We start from the raw sequence: 8475 nt of genomic DNA, 5'->3' as shown, positions 1-8475 counted from the left end.
TTCAGGACCCCAGGAAAAGTGCCTTAAATAACATTTTCCTGCAAATGAATAGCCATTTATTTTCCCATTGATTGGAGATGTTCGCTGTAGCACATCCTATGTGGGTCTGGTTCCTGCCTTTATTCTCTCCCTCACTGTAGTGCTCCCCAGAGGACTCCCTAACAAAATAAACCTTTTACATGTACATTTTCCTCTCCAGTCTGTTTCCAAGCCTCCGTAAGAGGTTCAGCTAATATACGTGTGCAGACCAGGTGTGCACATTTGCCTCCAAAAGTCCCACCAGGGTCTTGCCATCAAGGGAGCCTTCCCTAGTAGGTTGGGAAAACCAGTAGGAGAGCTAAAGCTCCAGGGTCCTTGCCCTCAGTAATTGGCACCCTAGCAGGGACTGGACATTGTCCACAAATCTATCCCCAACTCTTTCTTGGATACACAGCTTTGTAGCCTCCCCTGCAGCTCAGCAGGCTGTGTCTGAGCTCATGGCAGTGGCAGGTGCACATGCCTGTCACCCAGCCTAGCCCTGCTCCTTCTGTCTGGCTGACTAGAAGCTGATCTCAAAAGAATGCTCTTGCCTAGCAGAGCTTTCCCTGCATATTGAGGTCCCTGAATGACCAATGGAGGCCTGCAGTACCCCTGGAGGTCTGGACCTTCTCTGTGCCATCCCAGGGGTGAGAAGTGCCCTGGCTTCGTGTGAGCTTGGTTGTTCCATGTGGGGCTACCTGTAACCTCACCTGCTCTGGCTCTTTCCAGCTCTACAGGGGTGCTTTACGTGACATCCATTGGACTCTCATAAATGTGTGTTCTTATCGTTCTGGTCTAAAATAAGGAATAAAAATTGCCAGCCGTGTTCCCTTTTGTGCACTTCTGTTTTGGGCAGCTCTGATGTGAGACTTGTTTTCTAAAAGTATCCTGCTCCTCCGGAGGAGGGGGCAGTGGAATAAAGACAGCCCAGGCTAGAAGCAGCTAGTGGGTGCCTCTCAGGCATCAAAAGAGTTAGTAAATACCAGCACTTCAAATAGATCCTCTAAGACAGCACGCTGAAATTCACCAGAGACGTGATGAGAATCACAGACAGCAGAGGAGAGGGAGCCTGCCGAGCTGGGACCCCCAAGGAGCCACAAAGGGCTCCGTAACACAGGGAAGAAGTGAGTGAGTGAGAGAACGCTGAAATTTCACACGTCCACCATGGACCTTTGCAATCCTAGCCACAGGGAGCCCCCTCGTCGCTCCCAGGCCTCCAGATGAACACAGGGAGCCTGCTGGAGACGGTGCAGAGGCACTGCTCAAGCCTGCATGGATCCCACAGGCTTTTCATCCCTGATCTGCCTGGTGCAGCCGCTGCTGCCTGCCATGGAGGGGAACTGGGCACTTTCATGTGCCCCAAAGACAGATACTGCAGCTGTGGTAAAGAGGAGTGGGTAGAGGATACTCTGCATGGCTTCCCTCTGCTGCTCCTCTCTGCCAAAGGAGACTTGCCTGCTTTGGTGACAGGCTGCCAGTGCCAACACCCACCCCTGCCTGAGCATGACAGCCACAGCTCAGTGTTCTTCTGAGAGCCCAATCTGCAGAGGCTGCCCATTAGCCCTTGCCACCACAGGCTTGCCTCTGCTGCCCCAGGCCAGGGAGGGAGCAGGAAGTTCAGGTACCTTCCTGAGCTCCTAACAGCAAAATCCAGCTTTGGGAGAGAAGTGTGAGTGGGCCATGAGCCCAACAACTGCCATCGCTCATTGCCCCAGCTGAAGGGTCCTGCCTTCCTGAGTGAAAGGTGCACAGCACAGCCACCCTGCTATGCCTGAACATTGCAGCTGTGGCCTGGAGCCCTTCGGAATGCCTAGCCCCCCACAGTCCTGTGATCTGTTCTCAGGCTCCAGGGGACCAGCCCACCCCTCCCTATCACAAGCAGCACCTGAACTCTGGGCTGATTGGATCCCGGTCCAGCCACATCAGAACTCCTACATGCCATCTAGTGGGTCACTGAGACGTGTGCGAGTTTGGGAATTACCTAGCCCAGTCCAACATTGCTGGCACCTGACTCCTCCTTAGGCCTGAGTTTGGGCCCACCCAAGCAGCCAACACCACCATGATGACTCCCACCCACATGGCTGATAGGCAGAGCCGTTCCCCGTCTCCCCGTGAGGCAGTGGGATTACCACATGGAGAACATCACCACACTGGTGAGCCGTACAACTGCCAGCATTGGGCTGAATGAAGACCTTCCACCCTGAAGCCATTCCTGCAGAGAGGCACACAGGACAGGCATTTTCCATGTCTCTCAGCCACATTGTGGCTTGGAGATAGACCACAGTGTGCATCTGAACTGAGAGAAAACAGCCCCAGAACAGCGGTGTGATAGGGAAGCTGACTGCATTTCTGCCTATCTAGGATATGGAGCCAGTGCAGCCCCCTCATCCCACCACAGAGATCTCTGTGCATTTCATCAGGAGCTCCCCCAGCCACCCCCATCAGGGCTGGTGCCTGTGCCTATCATTGGGGGTGTTTGTGGGAAAGCCAGGGGGTTCACTTCTGCCCAGCTGCATCCTCTCTTCCACTCCCCCAACCCATTCTGAACAGGAAGCTCAGGGCACCTGGCATTCTGCTGTCCAGCCTGTCACCTGAAACTATAGAGAGTACCTCAGTGAACAAAGATCAAATACACACCCATGGACTTATGCCACAGCCAGCTCTTATTTGTAAGTACCACCTACTGACCTGCAGGTTGAACTGCACAGCCCAGTAAAAGAAGTGTACAAGGCTGCAGGAGAAAAGCCAAAACCCCTACCAACATACTCTACAGTGACACCCTCAAGGGGAGAGGTATAACAGAGAAAATATCACACATAAATGAAAATACATTAAAAAATAAGAAGTGTCAGCTCCTCCAGATGAGAAGGAACCAGTGTAAAAATTCTGGCATCATGAAAGATTGAATGTTGTGACAACATCAAATAATCACACTAGCTCTCTAGCAATAAGCTCCAACTGAAATGAAAACTAAAATATTACAGATAAAGAATTAGAAGTATGGATTTCAGGGAAGGTCAATGAAAGCCAAAAGAAAGTTGAAAACTAACACAAAGAAACCATGAAAACAAACCAGGAAATTAAGGAAGAGATAAATACCTTTAAGAAAGCCAACAGAACTTCTGGAAATAAAAAATACCCTTAAAGAATTTCAAAATACAGTTAAAAGCTTTAACAATCCAAGTAGAAGAAAAAATTTTCAGATCTTGAAGACTGATCTTTTGAATTAACACAGTCAGACAAAAATAAAGAAAAAAGCTTTTAAAAAACAAAGAAATATGAGATTATGTAAAATCACCAAACCTACAATTTATAGACATTCCTGAGACAGAAGAAGAAAGAGTAAGCAAACTGGAAAACATCTGGGGGAATAATTCAGGGAAATTTCCTTAATCTTGCTAGAGAGGTAGACTTCAAGATATAAGAAACTCAGAATACACCTACAAGATATTGTAGAAGATGAACATCATGAAGATATACAGTTATCAGACTATCCAAGGTCTGCAATAAGAAAAAAATCTTAAATGCAGCTAGAGAAAATGATCAAATTACCTATAAAAGAAAACCCATTAGACTAACAGCAGACTTCTCAGCAGAAACCCTACAAGCTGGAAGAGACTGGGGGCCTATTTTTAGCCTCCTCAAGGGAAAAACTGCTAGCCAATAATTTCATATCTCACCAAACTAAGTTTCACAAATGTAGGAGAAATAAAGTGTTTTCCAGACAAACAGGTGCTAAGAGAATTTGTCACCACTAGATTGGTCCTACCAAAAATGTTCAAAGGAATTCAAAACGTGGAAATTAAAGGGCACTACTTACCATCATGGAAGGATACATAAGTACAAAGCTCACAGATCCTATAAAGCAATTACAAATTTGAAACTCCAAAAGAACTAGCTGACAACATTATAATGTGAACAACACTTCACATATCAATATTAAGCTTGAATGTAAATGGCCTAAATCAGGGGTCCCCAATCCCTAGGCCATAGACTGATACACGTCCTTGGCCTGTTAGGAATCCGGCCACACAGCAGGAGTTGAGCAGTGGGCAAGCAAGCATTATTGCCTGAGCTCTGCCTCCTGTCAGATCAATGGCAACATCAGATTCTCAAAGGAGTGTGAACTCTATTGTGAACTGCACATGCAAGGGATCTAGGTGGCATGCCCCTTATGAGAATCTAATGCCTGATGATCTGAGGTCAATCAGTTTCATCCTGAAACCATTCCCTGCCACCATCTGTGAAAAAATTGTCTTTCATGAAACTGGTCCCTGATGCCAAAAAGATTGGGGACTGCTGGCCTAAATGATCTACTTAAAAGATCAGAGAGGCAAATTGGATATAAAGACCTAACCACTGACTGCATACAAAAGACCAATCTACTGGCTAAAGTCAATTTCAAATTCAAAGTAAAAAGGTGAAAAAGATATATCGTGCAAATAGAAAACAAAAGTAAGCAGGAGTAGCCATTCTCATATTGGATAACACAGACTTTAAACCAACAACATTTAAAAAGACAAAAATACCATTATATAATGATAAAGCATTCAATACAACAATATTTTACTAAATATATATGCACCCAACAATGGAGCATTCAGATTCATAAAGCAAATAGTGCCAGACCTAAGAAAACAGATTGATAGCAATACGATGATAGTGGGGGACTTCAACTCCCAATGACATCACTAGACAGACCAGGGTAGAAAATAACAAAGAAACTCTGGACTTAAACTGGACTACAGACCAAATGGACCTAAAAACATTTATAGAGCATTCTACCAACAACCACAGAATATACATTCTTTTCACCTGCACATGACACATTCTCCAAAATTGAGCACATCCTTGGCCATAATGCAAAGCTCAATAAAATAAAATAAAAACTGAAATAATATCAAGTGTCTTCTCAAACCACTGTGGAATGAAATTAGAAATCAATACCAAGAGGAACACTCAAAACTGCACAAGTACATGGAAACTAAACAACTTCCTCCTGAATGACTCTTGGGTAAACAATGAAATGAAGGCAGAAATTAAAAAAATTGTTTGAAATGAATGAAAATAGAGACATAAAATACTGAGACATCTGGGAAACAGCAAAAGCAGTATTAAGAGTAAAGCTTATAGCACTAAATCCCTACATCAAAAAGACAGAAATATCTCAAATTAACAACCTAACATCACAGTTGAAGGAACTAGAAAAAACAGAACAAACCAAACTCAAAACTAGGAGAAGAAAGGAAATAACGAAGAGCAGAACTAAATGGGATTGAGACCATAAAAAGATACAAAGGATCAATAAAACAAAATGTTGGTTCATTGAGGTGATAAACAAAATTGACAGACTGCTAGCTAAACAAGAAAAAACAAGAGAAGATTCAAATAAGCACAATCAGAAATGACAAAGGTGACATTATAAATGATGCTGCAGAAATACTGTAAGTCGTTAGAGACTACTATGAACACCTCTATGCACACAAACTAGAAAACCCAGAGGAAATTGATAAATTCCGGGAAACACAAACTCTCCCAAGATTAAACCAGGAAGAAATAGAGATCCTGAACTGACCAATGAGTAAGAAAATTGAATTAGTAATAAGAAACTTTCCAAAACACACACACACAAAATTTCCCAGGATCAGATAAATTCACAGCTTTGTACATCTACCAGATGTACAAAGAAGAGCTAGTATCAATCTTACTGAAATTATTCCAAAATATTGATGAGGATCCAGTATCATCCTGATGCCAAAATCAGGCAAGGACACAACAAAAAATAAAACCACAGGCCAATATCCTTTATGAATGTACATGCAAAAATCATCAAAAAATACTAGTAAAACAAATCCAGCAGTACATCAAAAAGATTCATCACAGTCAAGTAGGCTTTATTCCAGGGATGCAAAGATGGTTAAAGACAACAAATTAAGAAACATGATTCACCACATAAACAGAACTAAAACAAAAATCATATGATCATCTCAATAGATGCAGAAGAAGCATTCAATAAAATTCAGCATCCTTTCATGATAAAAATCCTTAATAAACTAGACATCGAAAGAACATACCTCAAAATAATGGGAGCCATATAAGACAAACCCATAGCCAACATCATACTGAATGAGGAAAAGTTAAAAGCATTCTCAAGATCTGAAACAAGACAAGAACGTCCACTCTCGCCACTCTTATTTGACATAGTATTGGAAGTCCTGGCTAGAGCAATCAGGTAAGAGAAAGAAATAGAAGGTATCCAAATTGAAAGGAGGAAGTCAAATTATCTCTGCTGATGACATGATTGTATACCTAGAAAACCCTAAAGACTCTTCCAATAGACTCCTAGACTTGATAAACAACTTTGGTAAAGTTTCATCAGATAAAAACCAACGTACAAAGATCAGTAGCATTTGTATACACCAATAACATGGAAGCTGAGAATCAAATCAATAACTCAATCTCATTTACAATAGCCATGCTAAAAAAAATTACCTAGTAGGAATACATTTAACCAAGGACGTGAAATATCCCTACAAGGGTAACTATGAAACACCGATGAAAGAAACCATAGATGATACAAATGGAAAAACATCACATGCTCATGGATTGGAATAATTGATATTGTTAAAATGACCATATTCCCTAAAGCAATCTACAGGTATGACACAATTCCTGTCAAATTTTCAACATCATTATTCACAGAACTAGAAAAAAAAATTCTAAAGTTTATATGAAACAAAATAAAGCCTAACTAGCTAAAGTAATTGTAAGAGAAAAAAAAAAAAAAAAAAAATCCAGAGGCATCATATTGCCTGACTTCAAACTATACTACAAGGCTGTAGTAACTAAAACAGCATTGTACTAGTACAAAAAATGGATATGTAGATCAATGGAACAGAATAGAGAGCCCCAAAATTAAAGGTATGTATACCTACAATTAGTAGATATTTGACAAAGTTAACAAAAATAAACAGTGGGGAAAGAACAGACACCCTATTCAATAAATGGTGCTGGAAACATTGGCTAGCCACATGCAGAAGAATGAAACTGGACTCCTATCTCATTATAAATAAAAATTAATTCAAGATGGATTAAAGACGCAAACAAGACCTGAAACTATAAAAATCCTAGAAAAAAACCTAGGAAAAGCGTGGATATCAGCCTAGGAAAATAGTTTATGACAAAGACCCCAAAAGCAAATGCAACAAAAACAAAAATAGGCAAATGGAACTTAATTAAACTGGAAAGCTTCTGCACAGCAAAAGAAATGATCAACAGAGTAAACAGACAATTTACAGAATGGGAGAAAATATTTGCAAATTATACTTCCAACAAAGAACTAATATCCAGAATATATAAGGAAATCAAACAACTAAACAGAAAAAACAAGCAATCTTATTAAAAATTGAGCAAAGGATATGAACAGACATTTCTCAAAAGAAGAAATATAAGCAGCAAACACATGAAAAAATTCTAAACATGGCTAATTATCAGATAAATGCAAATTAGTACCACACTGAAATATCATTTTACACCAGTCAGAATGGCTATTTTTAAAAAGTCAAAAAACAACAGATGTTGTTGTGGATGTAGACAAAAGGAAATGTTCATATACTGATGGTGAAAATGTAAACTGGTTCAACATCTATGAAAATCGGCATGGAGATTTCTCAAAGAACTAAAAATAGAACTACCATATGACTCAGTAGTCCTGCTACTGGGTATCTATCCAAAGGAAAAGAAATCCTTATATAAAAAAGACACCTGTACTAGTATGTTTATCTCAGCAATATTCACAATAGCAAAGTCATGGAACCAGTGATTGACCAGATAAATAAAATGTGGTATATATACACTATGAAATACTATGCATCCATAAAAAATGAAATCATGTTCTTTGCAGCAATGTGATGGAGGTGGAGGCCATTATCCTAAGTGAACTAACTCAGAAACAGAAAATCAAATACCACACGTTCTCACTTGTGAGTGGGAACTAAACAATGGGTACACATGGACATACGGATGGAAATAAGAGATGCTGTGGACTCCAAAAGGGGAGAGGGTGGGAGGGGGATGAGGGTTGAAAGACTACCTGTTGGAAACAACATTCGGTATCTGGGTGATTGGTACACTAGAAGCCCAATCTCCACCAGTACACAATATACCCATGTAACGATCGTGCACATGTACCCCCTGAATCTAAAATTAAAAAAGGCAGCCCACCTGCAACTCAGCCCACCTGCATGGTCAAGGGCTGTGCCCCTTTTCTCTCTTCACTAGGGTGAGGAGCCCCTGACTGATGCCAAACCTGGGGGATCAACTCAGCTGGAGAGGAGGAGGCAGGGCAGGAGTGGCCCATGGAAGCATGGCTGGCAAAGTTCCCTCTGCCTGCCCCTGCTATCACTGTTCAACACAGAAAGGCTGGGAGGGTCCCTGTAGGTGGCCAGAGTGGAGGGC

This window comes from Rhinopithecus roxellana, chromosome 11, assembly GCF_007565055.1.
Source record: "Rhinopithecus roxellana isolate Shanxi Qingling chromosome 11, ASM756505v1, whole genome shotgun sequence".
In the NCBI taxonomy this organism is placed as follows: Eukaryota; Metazoa; Chordata; class Mammalia; order Primates; family Cercopithecidae; genus Rhinopithecus; species Rhinopithecus roxellana.
This window is presented reverse-complemented; position numbering follows the sequence as displayed.